The 27,907-nt window shown below is 32.4% G+C and overlaps 1 protein-coding gene across 9 annotated transcripts in view; it reads right to left on the reverse strand.

Moving 5' to 3' along the window:
* LOC140452248 (probable tubulin polyglutamylase TTLL2) overlaps window positions 1-27,907 on the reverse strand; it is a 184,041-nt gene that overhangs the window by 49,029 nt on the left and 107,105 nt on the right. The window lies entirely within an intron of this gene.

The following is a 27,907-nucleotide window of genomic DNA, read 5'->3' on the forward strand; positions in this document are numbered from 1 at the left end:
AACTGTTGTTGCATGTAGATAATATTCTTTCATCTTATAATGTTTGATATTACGTTTAATTTTATTAAGGCAACCCCTCCGTGCGCGGTCTTATCTGAATTATCGGTATGATATGTATCATAGCCTAATATTTTAACACTTTCACTGCTACGTACCAAAAATGGTACACACTAGACTTTTATGAATAGACTACGTGTCCATATCTGGTAACAAGTTTTGGCTGGGTTTTAACACATGTGTAAATTAGACGGTCATACTTTCCATTGAAATATATGTGTTGTTCAAAGGCCGTAGGCTGTAACTAAAATCTGGCCACCTAGTTTAGCTATCCAATTATAGATAACGCCACAATGTACAAAATGTCTCAGTGCAACTTACGCTCGTTACACAAATAGGCGTGTATTTTAATATCAAATGAATTCTAGAGGTTTAAAATAAGTTGGGCTGCAAGAAATAATAGACGAATTGAGCGAAATTGAGTATGAGTCTGATGTTGATGACTCAAAAAGTAATCCAGACTATATCAATTTATTTTCATCCTTTAATGATTCCGCTTATCCTTTAGCTCCAAAAAGACATAGAGTACAAGTAAGTTCTCAAGTAAATAAGACACCAGAGATACCTATGTCATTTCAAATTGTTAAAATGAAAATGTTTCCAGAGATAGCTTGGAAAAAGTGACTCAGATGAAAACAGACAACAGGGAATTAATGGTATTTGGAACGATTCTGTAGGTAAGAAAATAAAATAAAAATTGCAAATAAGTTTTATGACTATAATAACTGTATCTTTTGAGAAATTTGCAAGATTTTCAATTTAATAAGAACAATGGATTTTCCATGTCGTTTTTTAAAAATAGAGATGGTGATGAGACGCCATATCTCTAATTGTGCATGAAACAAACCGTTATGCAGAACAACAAATATTATCTGGCATAGTAAATAAAAGATAGTTCTTAGATAGATAAAGACAATAAAAGATGGTTCTTTGCTAGCTTACTGAAAAAATACCGATGAGTCAGAAATTCTAACATTCGTTGCGATGTTGTATTGAATGGGATTAGATAGAAAACCTACACTAAACGGATATTTTTTACAAAATTTACTATATAAAACCAATGTGGGAAACTATGTTGATATGACCAGAATGCGGTTTGAAAAACTTTTATCCAATTAACATTTTGCAGATAATAATATAACGGATCCTATTAAACGTTTGGGTAAAATCCTGCCCTTGGTAGATAAGCTTACTTCAAAATTTCAAGCTGCATATACTTCAAGATGAGTTTGTATTGAAGATTTGATGATTCCATTTAGAGGTCGACTTAGTTTTCGACAGTATATTTTGGGAAAGCGGCATAAATATGGCATCAAGATTTTCACGCTATGTGGCGAAAAAAAATTATGCTTATATATTGAAAATTTATTCTGGTAAAGAACACACTGCTACTGAACATCTAGTTGCTAGTCGTGTAGTTCTTGAACTCATGAAACTTATGGACTCTTAGATTGTGGACGCATATTGTGTAAGGATAATTTTATTTTTATACTATTATTAGTCTAGGACATGAACTCTTAAAATTCTTGAAAATTCGATCCTAAACCAGTTACCGCAGTAAAACTTCCAAAAGGAAATATAATTGCACGCGAGAGTAATAGCCATGTTGTGGTCGGAAAATGGAAAAATAAACGGGAAGTCTTGTTTCTGATAACTGAAGCAGTTCCGGAAATAATAAATGTTACAACAAAAAATGGAGTTGTCCTAAAGTCATCCAATATTGCAAAGTATAATAACATTAAATTATTTATAGCTGCTTCAGATCTAATGCATCTTATTAGGCAACTGTACGTTGAGGTATGAAATGGTACAGGTGAGTTGCAATAGAACTTCTAACAAAGACTGCAATAGTAAATGAAAAAAGGCATATCTAATTAAGCATTCCACATCCATCTGAAACCGCTAAAAGTCACAGATTAGTTGACTCCAAACGATAACAATATTTCTTATCTATATAATATATAGAAAATGTGTGTACCATGTTTTGACACAGCTATCAAACATTTATTTTTTTAATAAAAAACTCATTTCATATTTTTTGTATATGTAAGTAGTACATTAAAAAAATATTCTTAAAAAAAAGTTGTTAGTCTCTGGCAGGAAAATTAAAATCAAAACCCCTAGTGGTTAAAGTGTTAAAGTAGTTTTTATTTTATAGTTTATTCGTCTTCCGGGTTTGGACCGTGTCATTTGTGAGTGACCCAAAAGTGGGTTCATCTCGACGTTTAGCTACAATTGTATGTAGCTTCTTCAGGAGAACAAAAAGGAAAAGAAAACAAAAGACAGGAAGATGGGTAGTTAGCAACGGTAACTCAGTTACTCAACGCAACCAGAGGCGAATACTAACTACCAAGATGGGCATTTGGTCACAGTAACTCAACTACTTAACGCAGCCAGAGGTGAAAACCAAATGCCAGGACAGGGATTCACGTCCAACAGCTCAGAACACTAACGCGTCGAGAGGCGGGGAGTCCCTAGGATTCACTCCCCGCCTCTCGACGCGTTAGTGTTCTGAGCTGTTGGACGTGAATCCCTGTCCTGGCATTGGGTTTTCACCTCTGGCTGCGTTAAGTAGTTGAGTTACTGTGACCAAATGCCGATCTTGGTAGTTAGTATTCGCCTCTGGTTGCGTTGAGTAACTGAGTTACCGTTGCTAACTACCCATCTTCCTGTCTTTTGTTTTCTTTTCCTTTTTGTTCTCCTGAAGAAGCTACATACAATTGTAGCTAAACGTCGAGATGAACCCACTTTTGGGTCACTCACAAATGACACGGTCCAAACCCGGAAGACGAATAAACTATAATTCTGACTCTAGCCGTGGAAGCCTACGATTTCATTAGTTTTTATTTGTACAATGCGTTTCACTTACAAGCATTATGTCTAAAGTATTATTTTGTATAAAAGCACCGATTCCTTGCGCGTGCTTGCATAGGCCGTTGGAGTTTCATTCAGCAATTTTGGTTAAGTGAATCATTAGGATATTTTATTATTTACGAGAGTAGAAATCCGATTTATCATTATACCCATTTGATTTATAAGTTCTTTCATCACGGATTTTAATTCTGTCATATCATTAGTTTGTTGTGCAGCTAGATAAGATGTGGTTTGATAATTTATTTGAAAACTTACGGTATTATTATATTATAAGGCACTATGGCTTGAATTCTCACACCCCTTTGTTTATAACTCTATTCTATTACACTTTATATACTAAATAGTATAGGCCAACAGTCAATAAAATAGACGGTTCCTCCAGCCGAAAATGGAGACCCTTAACCTCGATAAACCTCCCGATAATCCTATAGTTAAATTCTGATCCTTCAAAAATTAAAACTAAATACAATATATAATTCGTGCCAATTTAAAGCAGATGTTTAGATAAAAGACTTAATTGATAATTCATTTAATTAATTTAATTAATTAATTAAATTATAATTAACTTTTATATTTTAATTATCACAAAAACATTTTTTAACCTAAACTTATAACAAATTATCAATATATTCATCAAGGAAAAAACCGGTTAGGTGTAGTTTTTCAAGATTTGAAATAATAAAAATAAGAGAGGTTAGGTATATATTATGATTTTTTATGCCAAATTGTAATGTTACTTGCAAGGAAATAATACGAAATATATAATGTAAAGAAAGCCTTAATCGTTTATACAGCCTATGATCGTTATATCTTTCAACAATTTAGTTCATATTTAGAACAAGTTCCAAATCCTAATGATTAATATGAGGTTTATATTCGCAACAGTTTTATGTAGCTTGAACTAAACGTCATTTTAATGAAAATTACTAACGTAACTAATTCCTTTGTACATTTAATGGCAACCAAACATGCGATATTGCACTATTTAATGGACAAATACAAACATAAGCGGAATAAACTACCTTTCGATGTTGTAGTAAAAATACATCTTGTTACCGTTATGATAAACTGATAAGTTATCTTGATTTTTGTTATTCTTTGACTAATCATTATTTATGTTTTTTAATAAATTTATTTTTCATTCACCCTCTTCTCTACCTTATTTTTTTGTCTCATTTGTTATTTCACCTCAAAGTATTGGTCATAATACAAATTTATATTTACATTTACATATAGCCAGATCTTTTGGTTGTTTTTTTAAGTCTGTATCCTAAGTTACTTTCTAGATTTTACTTTATAACTTTTTTCCTGTTTTTTTTTGTTTATTTCAACCGAATTCGGTTCCTAAGCGTATGGAGGGTATTTACTTTGAAAATGCAGCTATGTAACTTTTTGACAGCCATGTGTGCCAACATAATTTTTAATTGTAAAATTTTCATGCATTTGATTTATAGTAAAATTAGTTTTGTGTTTTTACTATAATTCGCTATTATAAGTCGTACGCAAAAGAAATTGTCCGTATATGCTCTAGACAAGGCCACAGAGTAAATACCAATCCAAAATTGAAAGTAAGAAAGTAGAAATAGGTACTGCCTGTTATTTTCACACTAGCAGTTTCACACCTAGCAGTTTCACTATAAAACGGTTTATTACATTGTACTGTGTAATTTAAGTAAATAATAATTCAGAAATACTTTAATATTTCTTTATTAACTAATTAATACAATACCTTAATTAACTGCTTAACAATTACCTGCGATAATATGCTTAGATGTATTACTTACTCCCACCTTATCTATGATATGCCCACAATATTTCAGCTTACTGGACATAAATATGGATTTGTCTTAATTTTTTTTAATATTAAATTCCCTTAACTAATTCAAAACAACTTCTAACGGTTTTAAATGACTGCTTCTGTTCTCATATACAATCAGAACGTCGCCAAGATAACAATAGATATTTTATATATCTTAAAAATGAATATCCATAAACTTTTGCCAATCTAGAAGTACCAAAGAAGTACCAAACATCATATAGGTTGGACGGTGGTAAAAACTCCAAGGTGCTGTTGAAATAATAATTTTCTGAGGCTCCTCATCCATTCTTTGGTTCATACATGCCGTTCTAAGGTCCATTTCAAAAAACACATACATAGACTTACCCTCACCATTTATTTTGGCAAAAATATCCTCAATTACAGGAATTGGATGACTCGGTATCTCCAAATATGGGTTTATGGTAATTTTATAGTCCCCACAAATTCGTAGATTTTTAATTTTAATAATGGGAGTAGCCCAGTTAACCTCCTCATTTGTGACCTTTCTTATTTTACCCTCTGTTACTACCTTATCTTATTCCTATCTTAATAAACTCTCACTGGCATATGAAATCCTCCTTGGCTTACACATTTTAGGAACAGCGTAGGGCTTTATTTTTAATTTTTTTTTATAGTTTATACAACTATTATGGTTATTTTGCATTTGATATGCTTTCAAGGCTTCTGATCATTTTTTTTATTTTACACGTATATTCCTCATCCGCCAATAAGGCCTTGGCGTTGAAGCAGTAAAAGGTTTTTTATGGGCATGGATTTAAAAGCAACCAGAGAGATAGTCTAAAAGAGTCTTCTCATCATTAGAAAGGTTATCAGATGATAAAAATTTAGATAATTGTTACTTTAAATCTGTCTGAAATAGCTTTTAGTCAGTGCGGTAATCGTTCCATTTTGTTGATGGATTAATTAGGAATAGAGAACGATTAATTTAAGTTCTATTTTAATAGGAAAATGATCGGATCCCAATGTGTCGGGATATACTAACCAGTGTATACGATTTGTTAATGTAGCTCAGATGATAGTAAAATCAACGGCACAATGATTCCCACTCGGGTGGATTCTAGTAGGTTTTCGAATTCGAAACTAATTCGAAAAAATCCATGTTTTCGACCAATATTCTACGATTATGGTTATCCAGAATCAGACCCCACATGTAATCGTTAGCATTAAAATCACAAAAAACTGTTTTATTAGAATCGAATTGTTCAAATAAATGTATCCAATCAGCCTTTTCTACTGTAACGTTATAAACGTCACATATTTATTAATTTATATTTAAATAATTATTTTATTTTAATTTATTTAATAATTTATTAATTCCTTAACATTCAGATTTGTTTTTACTATTTTTTTTTCAAAAAGTAGTTGGCGCCCTCTGTCTTTCTTTTATCTTTTTTTCTGTCCCGTAGAATAAATATTCGCCCTCTTTTTTTCTGTCCGGCAGAATAAATATTTTGTTCTGTGTTGTCAGAAAAGCTAATTCCATCATATAGAAACATCCTATGACATCTGTGCTAACTTCATGCAGTCCCTTCCTATTTTCTGTCAATCACCTTTAATGGTGGGATTATTTTTTGTTTATAATTGAAATTTATAAAAGAAGGTAGGAATTATAATAAGCTTCTTTTTATGGTCTGCCAAATTCTCTTGGGTTTGTTATTCCAAATTTTATTGGCTGAATTAATTAACCGTATTCCAGAGTTTATTGACCGTATTATGAAAATTTATTGATCATTGCAGGACCTAACCACTGAATTGGGATTCACTCACATGATATAACTGCAGCTCACAGGAGGACCTAATGGTTTAATTGGTAGGACACACAAGCAGCCCATTGATGCCATCTTTGCCTTAAGTATCATCCTCACTAATTCATTGTTAAACAATGGCAGAGTTGTTTTTGCCTACTTAAATATTCTTTTTTTATTTTTAATAAATATGATTAGTTAAAATTTGTTTTATTTGCTAACAGCTGGGGGTTCAGATTTGATTCCTAAAGGTAAAAGAAATAATAAATTAGACTTACTCACAATCAATTTAATTTAACTATCCAGACGACCGGTTTCGCTTTCTACAATATGCAAAGTATCTTCAGGTCTCGATACAAAGTTAAATAAATGATGCCGGTACTCTATTAATTGATGGTTGAAAGAACATGGTTCAAACTATCCTGTATTGTTGTTTGGAGAACTTAAGTCTGCTATTGTAATTGTTTGACAGTAAACGGGGAAGTTCTTGAGGAGACAGATTTTATCCAATGAAGTAGAGATAGGTGTAATGTAATTGTTTGTTTGATGAAAGTAATGTTCTATACCATTGAGTTATTTAAAAGTTATTTATATTTATTCTAGAGATATAGTTATGAAATATGTGTTATTTATTGAGATTTTATTTTTGAAGGTGACTGCTGTGAGACAATGAATGAGATTAGATGTACAAATTGTGTGGGTGTGCAATTCTATTAACTTGTAAATATCAAATTTCTTTGATAAAGTATTGCTGTAATATGTGGCAAATGGTTGTAAAGTCCAATAATTAAAGTTAAAAGATTAAAATTAGAATTGAGGACACTTTAAGACACACAGAAAACACACAGAAAACACTTAAAAAGGGGACGAAACAGACATTAAATTTAAAAAGGGGGAGGATTTGGAAGCACTACATCTCTTACTTGGAGACAATGAGTTTTTTTGTTGAACATAAAAAGTTAGTTTTTGACATAAAAAAAAAACATTTCCTAAATTGCATATAGTATGAGATTTATTACTGGTAAACATAAGTTGATTAATATGAGATGTGTTCAATTACAAATTAGTCCATTAATTTGTAATCTCATATTAATCTTAATTTCCTGAATTTGTATAGATTCATCGTGTATAATTTTGAAACATATCGATTAGTAGGTTAATTACAGTTTGTTCAGCTTTCTGCAAACTATTGCCTAATATTTGATTAAAGTGCCTGCAATCATTGCCTCAAAAGTGTATATTAAAATTCAAAGGTTTTTGTTCTATGCAGAGGGCAATACACAGACAAGAATTGGACACAGGGAATTTAGAAACAATAATTACATTCGAATTTGTCCAGATGTGACAAGTAATATAAGTTTCTCTTTGTAGTTAATACATTCGTCCCTAGAGGGACTGCATATTATAGGATTAGATTTAGAAGTAGGTCTTTTGCTAGAAGTTGAGACAGAGGTATGGGGTAAAATTGGTGGTAAATTTGCTTTACGTTTATTAGTTGTAATTGTGTCGATAGTTCTTCTTACCGGTTTATTTATTATGAAATTAGGGACTGTTAGACGAGGTAGGTAAGCTAGGAAAATTGGAAATGTTATTTAGAATAGAAAATCTATTATAAGTCTTTATTTTTGCGTAGCTTGGATTGTTATGTTATTGTTCTGCTTCTCTGAAGGTTATATTTTCTATTGCCATTAATGCTTTAATTATCTTCTGTTTCTAGTATGTTGAACATTTTCTATACAATGAGGTGTAATCTTTGGTTTTACAATATATGCAATAATTATTATTACAAGTTTCTACTGTATGAAAGTTAATATTAATAAATCGAAGTACATGGAGATCTCGAGCAAAAAAGGAATAAACAACAGGGGATCCTTTAAATTGGAGGTGGAGGATGGATCAGTTGTAGAATTTGAGAAGTTGGATGAATATATTTACTTGGATACTCTTATTGATCAGACTAAAAGAAGGAAGAAACTAAAATCAACCTGAGACTGACCAAGAGCAACAGGTGTGCTGGAGCCATGAGCAAAATAATTAAGGCCAAAGATATATCTCGTAATACAAAAATAAGAGTATACAAAACTATAATTAGACCCACAATGCTATACGCTGCCCAGACATGGACCATGAACAAAACCATACAGAACACATTTGAAGCATGGGAAAGAAAGATACTTCGCAGAATGTTTGGTGGAAAAGTAGTAGAGGGACAATGGAAAAGACGAACTAATGCAGAAGTGTACCATTTGTATGAAAACCCTACAATAACAAAAGTGGTGAAAAAACATAGACTAGAACAGCTCGGTCATCTAGAAAGAATGCAAGGGAATAGACTAGTCAAGAATATTGCTTTACCTGAGGGCAAAAAAAAAGAGAGGAAGACCAAGAATGAAATGGAGAGATGTAGTCATGGAAGATGTCAGAGAGATGGGAATCAGAGATTGGAAACTGATAGCTAAAAACAAAAAACGATGGAAATTATCCATCCAGCAATGGGCCTAAAAGGCCTATTACCGCTGTACATACATACATACTGTATGGGAGGTGACCGTACAGTTTTTACATCTACTGTTCTTAGATTTACATATATTGTTTGACCATATCTGAGACATTTATAGTATTGCACCACCAGATTTATGTATGGATCTACTGAAAAACTGCATAAATTAATTATCATGTTTTGTGGAACCTCGTTGCCCAAAAACTCTACAATTATTATTTGTCTTGGTGCCAATTGAGTTGTGCCGTCATTGTTCGTTTTTTTCCGTTGCATTCTTTGAACATTTCAAACTTTTTTTAAGTTAAGTGCAGAAAATAATACTAGAGTGTATGTTCTTTCAGACCAAAAAAGATATAAGCGTGTTTAGTTACTCCTGGTGGCAATTAATGTATAGTTGTCGGAGCAAAACGGGTATAATATCGCTTGTACCGTTTGTGCATTTAACATTTTCTAGCAAACTGTTTAACGTATTCGTTGCGGCTAGTGCGTTTTTCATTGACGTTGTATGTTTACAAAGTTTTTGTGTAGAGAATTGTTGGTGTATGTTATATAAACCGAAATATATTTATTACCTTGTATTTTTAGAGATGGCGTATACGCAATAAATAACGACGTACTAGCCAACGTAAAAGACGCATTTTTTGAACAACTTCACGAGGAACTATAGAAAATCAGTCAATCGCGGGAAATAATAAATAATATTAATGGGGGATATTAACAGTAGAGTAGGAAGAAAAGATGAGGATGAAATAGTAGGAAAATACGGAGAAGACACCACGAACAACAATGGTGAAAGATTTTAGATTTATGCAACCAGAATCAACTCAGAATCTTAAATGGATACTTTTCACATAAACTGATACACAGCTATACATGGATTCAAGAAACACGAAACATAAAATCAATAATCGATTATATTGTAACAAAACAAAAAATCCGACTGAGAGTACAAGATGTAAGAGAAAAACACAACATGCGGTAGAGATCATTATTTATTACGTTAAAATTCAAAAATACACTTCCCAATCCGAAGACAACAGAGAGAAACACATATAGACATAAACAAGGCAGAAAAGATACAGGAACGAAGATACAGCATCAAAAGCCTAGATGAAGAAAGTACCCAAGACTTATTGAAATGGAGAAATTGGATGAGAAGATACAAATTCCCGCCCCTAAGAATATCGACCAGTTATATGAACATAAAAAAGAAGTTTACAAGAAGCAGCATTTGAAGCAATGGGATACTACATAAAACCCAAGTTAAACAAACCATACTGGTGGGATAACGAAATAGAGGAAGAAATAAAATGTAAAAGACAACTATACCAACAATATTTAAGCTCCATATCATTATACAGACAAAATAAAATATAAAGAAAAACGAGCAGAAGTACGAAGGAAAATCTCTAAGAAGAAGAACGAGTCTTGTGAAAAGAAACTGCCAACGAATAACGTTGGAAACTGATAAAACAATTGAGAAAAGAAAAGAATAAAGAAGTAATATAGAGCATAAAATCGGAACACTGGGAAGAGTATTTCAAAGGACTTTTGGTAGATAATAGAGTCGAATTTCAAGAACATAGAAATCAAAACCAAGATAGAATTTCAATAGTCGGCTCGCCAATAAGATTAACAATAGAGGAAATTAAAAATGTGTGTAAATAGCTGAACAGGAACAAAGCACCCGGACCAGGGGATATACCCGAAGAATTGTTTAAGTACGGAACGAAATTGTACGAATGTCTTCGACAACTATTTCGAGAATGCATAAACACAAGCAAAATCCCTACGGAATGAAAGGTATCATACCTCTGTACTATAAATAAAAAGGGTGATAAAAATAATTGTGAAAATTACCGAGGAATAGCTGTAACCGAATCTGTGAGTCAAATATATGAAAAAAATTTAAAGAACCGAATCGAGAGAGAACACTTAGATTATGAAGCGGAAGAACAATCAGGATTTGGTACGGGTCGATCCACTATGGACCACATTTTCTCCTTAACCCAGATAATAGAAAAAAAGATGGCACGGAATCAAGAGATTCATATGTTGTTCGTCGACCTACGAACAGCCAACGACAGCGTTCCACTGAAGAAGCTGTGGAAATAAATGGAAAGCACGAATAATAATATAGAATTAATAAAAGAAGTCAAAGTGCTATACAACCAAAAATAACAAAAATAAAAGCAGGGACACAAATAACAACAGGATTTAGAACATCAAAGGAAATAAAGCAAGGATGTTGTCTGTCCCCCACTTTATTTAAAATATACCTCGAAAGTGCTTTAAAAAGATGGAAACAAAAATACAGTAGAATAGGAATACCGCTCACGAACACTATGGTATATACGCTCAACTTTGCAGACGATCAAGTAAGAATGGCTCAAGATTATGACGATTTAAACTATATGGCACGAAAATTAATTGAAGAGTATGATATATGGGGTCTAGAAGTAAATAAAAAGAGAACCGAATACCTGTGCATTGGAGTAGAACAAAAAGATCTCATATTAGACGATAACACCACAATAAAGCACTGCTGTGACTACAAATATCTAGGTATCACTATTTCACAAGACGAAACATTAGACAAAGCCATAAGAGAGAGGGATCTTGGATTGGATCACGGCTGTCTTCAATAAAATATATAATACAGGAATCATCCCTGATAAATGGCTAGAATCAGAATTCATAGCGATACCTGAAAAACAGGGGTCTAAAAAGTGCGAAGAATATCGAACAATCAGCCTAATGAGCCACATGTTGAAACTGTTTCTTAGAGTCATCCATGGAAGAATTTATAAGAAGTGGGAGGAACAAATATCGAACAGACAGTTCGGCTTCATTAACGCAGTGGGTACCAGAGAGGCACTTTTCGGAAAACAGGTACTGATTCAAAGATGCAGGGACGTTAACTGCGACGTATACGCGTGCTTGATCGACTATGAAAAGGCATTTGACAGAGTTCAACATCAAAAGATGATAAACATTTTAAAAGAAGCAGACCTGGATGACAAAGACCTCAGAATAATTTCGGAACTATACTGGAATCAGACCGCATACATGAAAATTAACGGAGAAGAAACAGATCACATAAAAATACTACGCGGAGTTAGACAGGGATGTATCCTATCGCCGTTAATATTTAATATGTACTCAGAGAAAATTTTTAACGAGGCTCTTTACGGAATAGACGAAGGCATCCTTCTAAATGGTGAAAGAGTAAACAATGTTAGATATGCCGACGACACCATGGTGATAGCAGATAGTTTAGAGGGACTTCAGAGGCTAATGGACAGAATAAACGAGTACAGTCAACAGTACGGACTAAACATTAATACCCACAAAACGAAACAAATGATTATCAGCAAGGAGAATATAAATGGGGCTCATCTTTACATTAATGGGACGCAGATAGAGCGAGTAAAACAGTATTGCTACCTGGGAACTATTATAAACGAACAGTGGAGCAATGTACAGGAAATAAAGTGCCGCATAGGAAAGGCAAGAACGGTCTTTAACAAAATGAGCGCCATCTTCAAAAGTCACAACATATCCCTAGATACAAAAATGAGGCATTTGAGATGCTATGTTTTCTCTGTGTTGTTGTACGGGGCGGAGGCATGGACGCTTACAGACACCACTATTAAAAAACTTGAAGCATTTGAGATGTGGCTTTATAGAAGAATGCTGAGAATATCATGGACAGCAAGGATCACGAACAAGGAAGTTCTAGAAAAAATGAAGAAGGAACCAGAGATTGTGTTTACGATCAAACGCATAAAATTGCAATATCTGGGACACGTTATGAGAAATCAGCACCGTTACTCCCTGCTGCAGTCTATATTGCAAGGTAAAGTCAAAGGTAAGCGAGGACCCGGTAGAAGGAGAATATCATGGCTGCGGAATTTAAGAACATGGTTTAAGAAAACCTCAACGGAGCTGTTTCGAGCCGCAGCGAGCAAGGTAATGATTGCCAATATGATTTCCAACATCCGAAACGGATAGGAACCAGAAGAAGAAGAATAAGAGAGAGAAATACGTCAAGGAGAAAAGCCATCACAATGTTAAACAGCATTTTATTGGACCAATCCATCAGCAAAGCAAATAAAAAGAGGATATATGAGACTATAGTAAAAAGTATCACTTTTTACATCTATGAGGTATGGCCACTGAAAGAAAGAAGGTATGGAAACGCTGAAAGCGACGGAAATGGATTTTTGGAGAAGAACTGCAAGAAGAGCTACCCAGCTAGAAAAACGCTCCTTGATAGACCTATTGGTCAAAGAAGAAGAGGAAGACCCAGAACAAGATTCCTAGATAACATCGATGAAGACATGATAAATATGGAAATACGTGCTTGGCGGAGGAAGGCGATGGATAGGGACGACTGGAGAAAAATTCTTGGGGAGGCTAGGACCCAGACAGGGTTGTAAAGCCAAAATGATGATGATGACTGCAAGAAGATCTAGAAGAGAAAGGATTACCAACGAACGCATTAGTGAAATAAAGGGAATAAAACGAACAATCACAGATGACCTAACAACAAAACAACTTATCTGGTTCGGACACATACAAAGGGTGGATGAACAACGAATACCAAAAGAATTATTAAAATGGCAACCAGAAGGAAAGAGAAAACGAGATAGACTGAGAAAAAGTTGGAGCGAAGGAATAATTAAAGAACTGAGAGGGCCATAGAAGAAGACCTATGGAACAACCGGACTAAGTGGCGATTGGAAGTCGGAAAACGGCGAAAAACGTTATAAACCGAATAACTAGTAGAAGTAGTAGTAGTAGTATTTTTAGAGATGACTAGTAGTAGCAAAGAGGTTAATATCAAAATTAATAATCTTAGCTTTAATTGTATGGTTACTCTTTTTTTTTTCAGATGCATATGAATCCGTTAGATCCTTATGAAACGAAAGAAGATAAAGAGTATCGACCAGAAGACGATGATATAGTACATTCCTCAGAAGAACCTGTACAATCAGAGTCAAGCAGTGCTAGTAAATCGACACATGTCATACCAAGTAAAACATGAAAACGAAAAAGGAATATCAGTGCCTAGAAAAGAAATGAAAAAAAGAAGCTATGAACTGAAGAATAAATAAGCGAGTGTGTAAAGCATTTTTCCTCCAAATGTTTGATATTAGTAATTGACAGTTTACTACAGTATGTGAAAAAACTGATAGATTTGGTATAACAGAGCATGATAAAAGGGAAAAAAGGAAGTGTTCACAAAATTGACAAAAATACTAGAGAGATTGTAATTCAGCATATAAATATGTTCCCAAGATACAAAAGCCACCACTCTCGTAAAGATAACTTAAATACCCGATATCTTTCCCCAGATCTAAGCGTTCCAAAGATGTACTTATTATATAAACAATATTGTAACGAAATAATAAGCTAGTCGTTAAAATGAATTACTATTGTAATGTTTTTAATAGTGAATTTAATTTGCGATTTCACAAGCCCCACAGTGACACCTGCGCAAAGTGCGACAGCTTGCAGAATATTGTAAAGAATTCTGGAAATGGAATTAGTATTTAAAATGCTACAGTGTCTTTAGAACTGCATCAAAGAAAGGCGCAAAAGGCATTTAGTATGAAAGAATTAGATATTAAAAGCAACAAAACTTCAAATGATACAGTAGTAATATGTTTCGATCTACAGCAAACGTTAGCCACTCCATTACTCACTACATCAAAGGTATTCTATCTAATGCAACTATTGACGTACAATTTTTGCGTCCATAATTTGCTCACTGGAGCAGGCCACATATAAACATGGGATAAAACTGTGTCTGGTAGGAGTTCACAGGAGATAGGGTCGTGCCTTGTGCATTTTTTTAAAACCCTACCATTCACTGTTACTAAAGTAATAGCATACAGCGATTCGTGTGGGGGCCAAAATAAAAATAAAAATATTAAAAGTTATTTGTGTATTTAGAAGAAAAAGCCACTTACATTAAAGAAATACATCACAAATTCCTTGAGCCAGGTAACACTTATATGAAATGTGACAGAAATGCCTTGATCTAAAAAGCCAAAGAAAGAAATCTTCAAGTCTTTATTCCCAACCATTGGAGTAAAGTAATCACAAGGAAATGTTTTTTTCGTTTGAAGTACTTAATAAGCTTATAAAAGATAAAAAAATACAGAAAGAAGACCTCTTAAATTTAGAGATATTGCTTAGATATACAAAAAACTTTAACTCATTTTTGTTTGAATTTAAGCCAGCTTTGAATGATATATATACATTCTATATCTATACATACTATAAAATGTTTATGTGGGTCCAACTTATCTGGACGGCCATCACTTTCTATTAATGAAACTTTTACTCAACTTCACATAAGTTCAGTGCCAATTAAGCTTGAAAAATGGAAAAATTTCATACTCTTTTTAATTATATACCTTCAGTGTACCATGCATTCTATACAAATATAAAACACGAGGAGGCGACGAAAAAGATAAAAATTAAAAAAAGGTTCACACATCAGAAGAAGCAACAGAGCCGGGACCGAGTGCAGTAGATCCAGTTAAAAGAAAATGAAAATGAAGACGATGTGATTAGTTCTGACTACGAATAATTGTTTGTTTTTGAAAATATAGTTGTAGGTATACAGGGTGAGTCATGAGGAACTTTACATACTTCTACCATATGTAGAGTCCCTCAGGGAGCATATCATGTGGCCACTAAAAAATGTCAACTCCTCTTCTTTATTAATTAACAGGGTGATTTGTGTAATTGACCATTTATTTCATTTTACTGTAGTGTTTATACGGCTCATTTGATTTTTTTAATTTTTGCGTAATACAGTATACTACTATCAAGCATTCGACTGGTATTAGCTAAACTAAAAAATTCCAGGACTGGCTTTGGAAAAATTAATTTAGGGATTCGTATTAAATATTACACCCTGTATATATTTTTTTTTAAATGCAATAAGTGATTTTCAATGTTGCGATGTTCAGTGATGCGACAATGTTGTCGCACTTTTATTAAATTTTTAGTGAACGATCAAATCTTACCAAAAATAGAACAACCATAATGAAGTATCAAATTATAAGGTAATTAATTTAAACAAATGTTATAAATTTCAAACATTTTAATAAAAATGATAAACTGAGTCACTGCACAACAAAAAACAGTAACTACTAACAATAACGAAGAACAATTTAAAAAAAAAACAAAAATATGTACATAGTTATGATAAACCCATAAATTAGAACTGGAAAAGATACAATAATGGTAACAAAATAAAAATAATTCAAAATAGATTTTCGAAATGGAACCCTGCAGCCTGTACACATTTTTGTTGCCGAATTGTTAATTGGCGTATTGAATTACGGATACTCTGGGGATCGTTTCTAATAGTATTACAACAATGTATAATTCTATCAATTAATTGTTGTCGGTTATTAATATTCACTGCGTAAACTAGTTGCTTCAATCGTCCCCAAATATGGTAATCAACGGGGTTGAAATCAGGGGATCTTGAAGGCCACGAAATAGGACCTGCACGTCCTATCCACCTGTTGCCATAAACATTATTGAGATGTTGTCTCACTGCCAGTAAAAAGTGTGGGGGTGCCCCATCATGCTGAAAATACATCCCTCGGATAGCAACGTTCGCGTTGGCAAGCAAATTCGGCAAAATATTTTGTAGAAAGTTCAAATAGACCTGCCCTGTTAAAGGACCATCATCAAAAAAGTGAGGACCTACTAATTGGTTATTTATGACACCAATTTTTGATTTGATTTATGATTATGATTTTCTTCTGCCCACACATGTGAATTTCGTGAATTATTTATCCCGTCTCTAATAAATTGGGCTTCATCTGTAAATAGTGTCCTGTATAGCGTTGGTCGATTATTGTTAATCCATCTACAAAATTCCAACCTATCGATCTCATCTCCAGCATGTAGTCGCTGAACCATTTGAATGTGATATGGGTATAGATTATTCTTTTGTAAGACTCTACTTACTTTTGATTGAGTAACATTGAGTTCTCGACTTACTTGTCTAGTGCTTATTGTAGGGTTCATAGTAACGGCGTCCATAATGTCATCTTCCTGCGCTTCATCTACATGTCGCTCTGTTGTTCCACTAGGAAAAGTACCATTTTCTCGCAAATAATTAAAAACTGACCCAAATGTTGGATGACTGGGAGTTCGACGATTAGGAAATCTCCTGCGATATTCGAAATAAAAAGACGCATAGCAATAGCAAACAGAACTGTTCACGGCCTCCAGAGACATTTAAAAAATAAAAATATAAAACGTGCACTAAAGCTTAATATATACAGGACCTTAATAAGACCAGTTTTGATATATGGGGCTGAAACGTGAATCTTATCTCAAAATGATAAAAGACTTCTTGGTATTTTCGAGAGAAAAATTCTTAGAAAGATTTTTGGGGCCGTAAATGAAAATGGGCTATGGCGTCGAAGATACAACTTTGAACTGTATCAGTTATACACCGATCCAGATATCGTGAAATTCGTTAAAGTGCAGAGACTTAGATGGGCTGGACACATTGCTAGGATGTCAGATCACGAATACACGAAGAGATTAACATTTTCACAACCAGAGGGCACAAGAAGCAGAGGACGACCACGAATGAGATGGATTGATGATGTGGAAGAAGACCTACAGATTCTAGGGGTTAGAAGATGGAGGGAAGTTGCCAGGAATCGACAGGAGTGGCGACTTCTTTGTGAGTAGGCCAAGATCCACAACGGATTGTTGAGCCACTTATGATGATGATATTTTCGGTTTAGAATTTTTAAACTTTCTTTATTGAGATAATGGGTTTTACAGAATTTGAAAAATGCAAATTACTTTGGAAGGTATTCTCTCATAACTAACTTTCTTATGCTTCAATCCCTTCAATTGTAAGTTTTGTTTTGATAGTGTTCGTAGTGTAGTTATAAATATTTATTTTTGTGCCATTTAAATATTAAACCTTTTTTCGTACTTCGAATATACATATTTTTTAACAAACAGTTGTTATAACAACTAAGTATTGTCTTTGTGTTCGATGTATTAGGGTAAGAATTTATTTATTAGCTAATAACGATTAATATAATATTTATATTAACATCTGATTTGACATTTACTTATTTAAATATGGCTAAATCCACATTAATGGTGTGATATGAAATATTTTTTTAGGTTTTTTATTATGAGTACCTTAGATTCCGACAGTGAAGAAATTTTAAATTGTATGCGATGCTTAAATAAATATTTAAAATAATTTTTTGTTTTTTAACCAATTCAAAAGTTTTGTATTTTACAATTTATTATACGAATTCATAGGTTTCTTTATTTGAATTTTGTTGTGTTAATTTTTGTATGTACATTTTTTTCCAATTTGGTTTGATAACAAGTATAAAATACATCTAAAAGTCTTACTTTTATTTTTATTTTAGTTTTATTATGTTTATTATGGTTCTACTAATTTTGTATGCATAATACCCGTTATAAGAATAAAAGCTCTTTGATCTTGAATCTATCAATCTCTTGTGAACAGTAGTAAAAACAGTCATAAATTATTTCTGAAAACCATATTTAACACTGAATAAACAAAGTGATCAAGATTATGGAGCCCTGAGGTAGATTTATATTTAGTTTTTCGATCATAACCCACAGATTTGCTTATATGCAATAAATTGTTTTGATGCAAACACTTTTATTTCTGATTACAAACACTATGTATTTATTTACTGTATATGTTATTGGAAAACCTTTAGGTTTGTAGGAAAACATAATTAGTGTGCCGCTATTTAACCATTGCAAATACAAGCAGTGTATGAAGACGCATGTTTTGCGTATCCAACTATTAACGTATGGTGTCGAAAATTTAAAAGAGAGAGAGAGAGAGAGAGGAGACGAACAATAAGCCACAACCAGGTGCACTTAGTTCTGCATCAACAGATAGGAATGCGATATGTGTTGAAGGATTTATTGGAAAAAATGGCCAGATTACAATCAGAGTAATATCCGGAAATGTTGGTGTGAGTATAATCTATTTATAGTATCTCAAACAAACTGGGTTGCAACAAAGTTTGTACACAATGAGTTTCTCGACTTTTGTCAGCAGACCAAAAAAGCTTACGATTGGGTTTATCTTTACAACAACTCACGCAATACAGGCAAAACAACTTCCTTTCATCAATAACTGCTGGTGACAAACGTATGTGTTATTATTTTGAACCATCCAGTAAGCCGTCGATGCAACACTGAAATTCTCCGCCACCAAAGAAAATTAAAGTTTAATCTTCCAGGCAAAGCCATATTAACATTTTTTTTCAAGTATGAAGAACCATTGCTCATAGATTTTACAGAAAGTAGAGTACATATCAACGTAAACATGTATATTGAAACTTTGAACAAGCTCCAATACGCAATAAGACGAAAACTTCGAGATAAGCTATCTTGTAATGCGATTCTTCTGCACGACAATGCTTATGTTGAAAAAATTGAGAAAAAAAATTTACAACAAAAGGAGGATATTATACCATTCACCTAATAGTCCTAATTATTTATCGCCTTGCAATCTTCAAATCTTTTTGGTCCACTGAAAAAGGAGTTAAAAGGTAATTATTAGTTTTCTGTCGGAAAAAGAACAAAATGCCTCAAAAGAATTTTTCGAGCAAGAACCACACGAATTCTTTAGGCAGTGTATTTATCGGTTGGTGAAACAATGGAAAATATGCCTCAATTGTACTGATAATTATTTATATATGTATTTGCCAATATTTTTGATTTTAAGTAAACAAGTCTCGAAGAACTAGATGTCCAGACAAGAATGAATTCAAGTCCCTGGCTACTATCTTAGAGTCTGGGGGCAAAGAACTTACGGAATCAACATCCAAATGTATGGCTTTTTAAATATGGTCTTATAGACATATACTTTATATATTGTACGTGTAACACACACTTCTACAACTTATAATAGAAGAAGACATAAAGAGTAAAAGATATAACCATCTGAGAGACAAGCTTATGGTTTAAAAAATTTGTACTCCGTACACACGAATGGCACAGAAAGGACTGTTCAGATATAGAATTATTTGGATTAACGTGACAGCTAATATCCATTGATTAATAAAATTTGTAGTGGAAGGAAAATTACAATAAGTGGATATTTAAAACTGTCTGAACATACCATCATCGCTTATGCATTTATGCTTTATTCTTTAATATTTGTGAATGAACTGACGTCTTTTTAATATAAATTTACTTATATGAGAATGATTGTGTCTAAATTGTGTGCTCCTTTAAATCCATTCTATAATTGTCTGCGGTGTTTCGTTTACCAAAATGTTAGAAAGTATACACATGGTTTATTTTTATCAATAATTGAATACGCCTCTGTCTTTAATATAGATGCAAACTTTCAGAGAAGTTTTCGTAAAGTTTTAACTTCCAACATACTGAAATAAATTATGAAACGTTATCGGATGGCACCGAAGTTGCCATTGTGGTTATTATCTGAATGTTTTGTTCTATTTTTAAGTTGGAATTTAATTTTCTCCTTGAATGCAAACTTTTAGAAAATATATGGAAGCAAATCAGCTTTAATTAACTACCGTTTTAGATATCTGATGTTATGTAAAATAGTGCAGCTTTGAATGAGAATTGTACAAGGAAGGTATGTAAAATTATATACAGGGTGGTCCTTAAGTAATTGTACAAACAGAAACCGTAGATTCTGCACTTTAAAATATTACGATTTAAGCCAACTTGCTTTAATAAAATGTTGATATTAAGAAAGATACAGGGTATTAAAGTGGAAATTTAAAAGTTTATTATTCGCTGTAACTTTTACGTTTGTAAATATTTTTGGACAAAAATTTACAGTTGGATGCTTTTGAGTAGGATAAATTATAATTTTATACTTACTTAAATGTAACTAATAGAGGGCGCAACATATGCCATATGCGTGGCATATATTTGCGCTTAACTTTTTTTGTCTTTAAGCTAGCTCTATTTATGTTAAAAAATATTAAAGATACATTATTTTTACTAAGAAGAGGTATACTTGTTAGTAACCTGAAAGTTTAACCGTTTTCGAGATAAATGCATTTTATAAGTCAGCTGCACAATAATTCTTAGTTTGATATTTGTGCGGTAAAGCACTGAATAGTCTGAATACCTGTAGATAAGCATAATTTATAGTTTATTCTCATTACAACATCTCAAAGATGATAATGTAACATCACAAAATGCTTTGTTATGGGTGCTAAATGACTTATTGGAGAAAAGATATTTCATCTTCTTCTTTAGGTGCCGTGTACGTATTCAGACGTTGGCCGTCATCATGTTTACAATCTCCCTTTGCTATCGCTTCTTAAGTTTCTATAATGGCGTTGTGTTACTTTTTTTCTATTGTAAAATGCTAAAAACTTCTATTGTAAAATATTAGTTCATTAGTAAATCATAATAGTCCATTTGTTCGAGATGTAATTATAATTACTCGTAAGCTGTAACGTAATCATATAATTAAGTAATGTCATCGATAGGTTATTCCGTGCGTATATAAGTTACTAATGAACAAGATAAATCACAGTTTAATACATGATTTAACTTCTGCGACAAATAAGATGTAGTTCCATAATATAGCATAAATTTGGATGTATCCAAAATAATATATTCATCCATTATACATTATGGCAACCACGTAGCCCCGAATTTAATCCGCTTGAGTTTGGTGTATGGTGCACATTAAAACAACGTGTCTATAAGAATCCCATAAACATTCGCAACCAACTATGGGAAGAAATAAATACTGCAGCAGTTTCTCTAGAACAAATGATGCTATTTAATATGAGACGATCTTTTATGGAATATATTGACAAATGAATTAAAGAAAATGGTGGACATATCGAACACTTACTTTGACAAAAAGTTATGTTATTTAGTTTAACTATTTCTTAATTTGGTTTGTAAACAAAATGTTTTGATTATGACTTTAATTTAATATAAAACGTAAAATGTTTGATATAAAATCCTATTATTCTGTTATTTTGTCAAATCCTATTATTAATTATCCTGCTGATATATTTATTTTATTTAATATTTTGTTAACTATTAACTTTAGTTAAAGGTATTTTATACCAAAATTCAGAAGTATTAATGTTGTTGTCTATTTTCCTTCGTTGCCTGGAGTAATTGCCTTAGATCAGAATTATGCAAATGATTTTTAAAATGCGATTATCTCGAAAACTGTTGAGCTTTGAAGTTATTAACAAGTATATCTTTTTTTTTGTTAAAATAATGTATCTTTAATATTTTTTATCCCAAATATAGGTAACTTAAAGAGCAAAAACGTTAAGTGCAAATTTATACCACATATGTGGCAGAAGTGGCGCCCTCTATCGGTTACATCAAAGTGTGCATCAATTTATAATTTCTCATATTTAAAAGTACCCAATTGTAAATTTATATACATAAATGTTTTAAATCATAATATTTTATAGTGTAGAATCTACTGTTTCTTTTTGTACAATTACATAAGGACCACCCTGTATATATATATATATATATATATATATATATATATATATATATATATATATATATATATATATTATTGTGATATTTAAAGTCTTGGTGCGCCAAGCAATAATTAGCTAATTAATTTTTTTGATTAATTAAAATTATTTAAATGATATGATTATGACTCTATCACAATTTTTAATTCTTTTATCTCAGGGTTAAATTCGTGCTTCAATATCTATGCTATTACATGTGAAAGGTAAGGTCCAGAGAATACCGGAATAATAAAAAACACATATGATCTAACACTATATATTGAAATAAAAATAATGAAATAATTCACACTCAAAAGTTTTCAATAAACAAATCTCATATAAGGATTCTCAAAATTTTGTTCTCCGTACGTGAACAATCAAAATTAATGGTATAAACAATATTAATTGAAAACTCAAAATCCCAAACTATTCTAACTCTCCTAATCAAAATATTTATATCCTTTCTAAATTACGTGTAAAAATTGTGTTATCAATAAAAAAAAAACTGCAGAAAACAAAAATATCTCTCTCTGATGATGAGTGGTCCAAATCCTTGTTCCTTGTAGACTGTATTATCTCCTCTCAACCGCTCCCTATGTAATCAGCAATCTTACAACAGATTGTTGCAAGTATATCGTCCTCAATGATCTCCTTCAAAAGCAACAATCATTCAAATTATGATAGCCTTTCTCCTCTCGATAAACTGGATCTCTCGTTGGCCCGAGTGAAAAATGACTCTTGGAATATCTTCTCTTTACGATAAACTGAATCTCTCGTTAGCCTGAACAGTGACTCTTGGAATATAAGTAGGAAAATATGACTTACAATATTTTGCTGCTTCAGCTTCTGTCAGATACACTAACTCCACAAAAACTCACTAACATTCAACACTACTGCTTGCTACTTCTTGGGAACCACCAGAGAACAATCACTGTTCGTCTTACAGACTTGGAAAACCAACTGATTCTCTTTTCTCTCTCCTCAATCTCGCTAAACTTTTTCCTACATACTTATCCCACCTTTTTCAATCTCCGCCAATCAAAACTCGTCACAATCCATTTTTTCATTTCGATAACAAACAAATTTTTACCTATAATTATAAAATTTCCTAAAACTTATTTACAAATAATATTTTCTATAATTCTTAAAAACTAACAAAAACCTCTTTCTAAAATCTCTTCTATTTGTCTCTAATCACTGCATTAATGTATTTTGGAAAACCCCGTTCAATTGTCTTTGGATTTCACTTAAAATTATGCGGGTCACTCAAGTATAACAAAGAAATAATTTATGCAAACCTTACATTTTGTTTAGTACAGGTAATCCAAGAATTTAATAACTTTCCTTCTTCGAAATGTTTGTTGGATATTATCCTACTTATCTGAATTATTTTAATGTTTTTGAACTTTGAAATATTTTTAAACAAACCAATATTTTTCTCGATTTTACATATCATAACAATATATATATATAATTTACTTTAGGTATGTAAATACAGTTACTGATTTTATAAAATTGACAAAACCAACAATAAAAATAAATTAGTACATTTTTTATTCAATAAATATCTCAATGAGCTCAATTACGTAATTACGCCAAATTGTAAATCAGATGTTCAAATTTAATGTCAGGTTATTTTGTGGGTTCTGAAACACCTTTGCCTTTTAATAGTGTTCAATATATACAACAGAAGTAAAAGTACATAAAAGAAACGCCAAAATGTTCGATACAATTAAAACACATTGTTCAAATAAATTAAAAAAAAATGTAAAACAAACCAAATATAAATAACGCTCCGTCCCTATTCTGAAATTGAAACTGCGCTGCTCAAATTTATTCGGTTTACTAAATGACCTATACTACTTTACATAACTTATAAAAACAATTTTTTTTATAGATTTAATTATTTACTGTTTTCTTTCAATACTTTATATCTATGTAATATTGTTTTCAAATTTTATCAAATTCTCAACTTTTTTCAGTTCTAAAATTGTTCAGGATACTCTTTTGTCAACCTGCTAGCTACACTTCTACCTTGGATATGCTTCAAAAAACTAATCTCGACCTCACGTCCTAACTAAAACTTCTATCTCCTTTTGGATGCTAAATTATCCTAGCCTAAGCTTCTCTCGATGGAATTATAATTTATTGATACAAATAATGTTAGGATTAACTTCTGTACCGCTACCAATCACCATACATGGAAGATCCACTGCTACCATTTAACACTTTCGATATTTTAGTATTTAAAACACTAGTAGAATTCTAAATTTCTCGTAAATCCATACAATTTATACTTTTCTGGTTTTCGATATACCTTAAATAATTGACTTTTTCTTTTCCCTATGGTCTTTGCCTACCTCTCTGTCCAGAAACTTCTAATGGCTATATCATTCGTCCCACATAGTTTTCATGGTTACGTCTGACGTGACAAACCATTGGAGTCTTTGTTCTTGAATCCTTTTTGAGACTGTAGTCACCCCGGCTCTTTCCCTAATCATGTAGTTTCTGATCCTGTCCCTTCTAGTCTTACCCAACAGCCCGTAACCTTTTTATTTTAACCATTTGTTTTTTGATTATTTTTTACAGGCTACGCTTTACCGCCGTACCCCAACGCAAGTCTCACACACTCTTGTTTAGCTTTTCTTTCAGCCCTTTCCAGATTTTTAGATCACAGAGTACACCACTCATTCGCTTCCAGTTAAACCAACCAGCCTGTATCCTGTAGGCAATTTTTCAATATAGGGCCCCATTTCTTGTTATAAAAGAGACAAGGTATTTAAATTCTACTACCCTCCTAGTTCTTGCTTCTCTTTAGGAAATTCGAAGTTTTCGACCATTCCTGTTCCTTCCATCCACATATACTACGTTTTCGACTTGCCAACATAATATCATCAGCAAAGACTAGTGACCAAGTTGCCCCTTCCTTACCTTTTCTGTAAGTACACCCATAACAAGATTAAGTGAGTACGGAATCAGCGAAGAGCCTTGATGCAAACCAACCGTCACTGGAAAACGAACAAATAGGTCACCTTGGTCGCGAATTCAGTCCATGTACAAATAGGTCTCATAACTATGAAAAGGATTCTATTGGCAAGCTTTCAGCAGACTCTTAATATAAGAAGGCTCGATGTCCACTTGATACAAAAACTCTAACTATACCAGAGCCAAATAATAGTTCCATCAAGATAAGTGTTAAAGAAGATCTTCTACATAAATTGCTGGTCAGCCAAAGTCTCAAGGACTTATATATAGTAGTTAGTGAAAGATGTACAATTGGATGTAGTACAACCAGTATATAACAGACAGCTTCCAAAGAAAAAAGTGTTAAATACAATTACGACGGATGGAATGTGGATGCCAGCTCTTCTCTTTGGTGAAGTGTGACCCCTACGTACTGTAACTGTAGCTTTTTTATTACAACACCTTCTAAAACTATTGCTTATCAAGCCATTCTCTTTTCTTACCATGTACACTATTATACAGTAGTGATTATCTTATTAAAGAAACCTCCCAGTGTACAGGTAGTATAATTACGTATTGTCAGTTATGAAAATTTGTATCTATTCGGCTTAAATTGTAGTTGTAGAACAGTTTACAAAAGAATTTCTTACTTTTTTCATTTTTTATTTTATTTTACTTATTATTTTGTTATCTTAACATATATCGTTGTTCCAGTTCCATTATTTCGATGATGTTATCAAAGGCGCAAGCCAATTTTCCTTAATTCATTTTGTTCTGGAATTTTTTGTTGTTATCATATCACATTCCGTAATCATAATTTGTCGTACTATTTAGACTCTGTCCTATATCCAGTCATAAATTAAGTAAAGTGATAATTGGTGTTTTTTTAACTTAACTCAAACCAGATTTCGGATTTTGCAGCAACTCTATCGTCCATAAAACTTTATTGCTTGTTTACCACGTATTTGTTTATTCTTAAACAAATTCATTTTGTATTTTTAAACATGTTCTAGATGTCATTTACCTGTTTCATGTAGTTCTACCCGTTTCATTACTTGTGTTATTACTTGTACCGCAGTCTTTGAAACTGTTTAATATGCGTATTATATTGAAGCATGATTTTAAACTATTTTCTTATGGTATTTTTATTCTACTCGTAATTATACAAATTATTTTCATGTGCTTGCTTTGTATTGGATTTACCTAATTTTTTATGTGTGTTTTGGGATGATGTCTTTCTAGACTGATGCAGCCTACAGAATAGTGTAGTTTATCACACTTATTAGAACTCTTTTCATTGATAATTTAGGTCTTTTGTGATTCTTATATTATATTTAGTACTCTTATTGTTGCAGATGAGTCATGGCGATGCAGTACACAACTTTACCTGCCATTTACAAGGGCATAGCTCTTGTTAAAATCCATTACCCATACCTTCGTTCTCTTAACCGCTAAAGTCCGTTTATTCTCTACTATACAGTCCATTACTTTTTCTAATGCCTCGTTGCTCTTTTCATTGTTTTTAAATTCTGTTCTATCTTCAATTTTTTCCTGTTTATATAACGAGGAAAATATAATATGACGAAATAATAAAAATATTAAATTAACTTGGTCTAAACTATAGAGACGGTCGTATACTAAAAACAATGTATAATATGAACAAACTTCAGTTGTTAGAGTTGGGGATCATTTAAAAGACGACATAGAGATAAAAAGATATGTGTGATAGGGATATATACTGCCCCCATTAATAATCAATATATATCCAGAGCAAATTATGAACCCAGCGTGAACTGACGTAGATGAGGGAATACTTATAAATCGAGAACGACTAAACAAGAAATGATACGTTGGTGACATTGTCATTTTTTCAGACACTCTAGAATGAGCTTGTCTCCAGTTTATCAGAAAATGGTAGGTGGCTTAGGCTTGACCTTATTACCAAAAAAAAAACAAAATGTACTGTAATAAGCAAAAAAAAGGATAACACCGGAAGTATAAGAATAACAAGTACAATTATTAGTTAACCAACAACTGGTATGACAAAATCCCCAACCTTTGCTATTTGGGTGGAAATTTAAACAAACAGTGAGAACAATCGACGGAAATTAAGATAAAAATCAAGAAGGCTAGATTAAATTTCGTAAAAATGAAAAAAAAATCTTTAACAGTAACGATATATTGGAAATAAAAGTTCGTATGCTAAAATCATACTTATTCTCTGTTCTTCTATATGGAGTGGAGTCATAAACCGTAGCTAGAGCATCACTGGACAGATACGAAGCATTTGAAATGTAGTGTTATAGACGCATGTGAGGATTTCCCCGATAGATGAAATTACCAAACAAAGTTCCACACAGGTAAAGAGCAC

Source organism: Diabrotica undecimpunctata, chromosome 1 (assembly GCF_040954645.1).
Source record: "Diabrotica undecimpunctata isolate CICGRU chromosome 1, icDiaUnde3, whole genome shotgun sequence".
Taxonomy (NCBI): domain Eukaryota; kingdom Metazoa; phylum Arthropoda; class Insecta; order Coleoptera; family Chrysomelidae; genus Diabrotica; species Diabrotica undecimpunctata.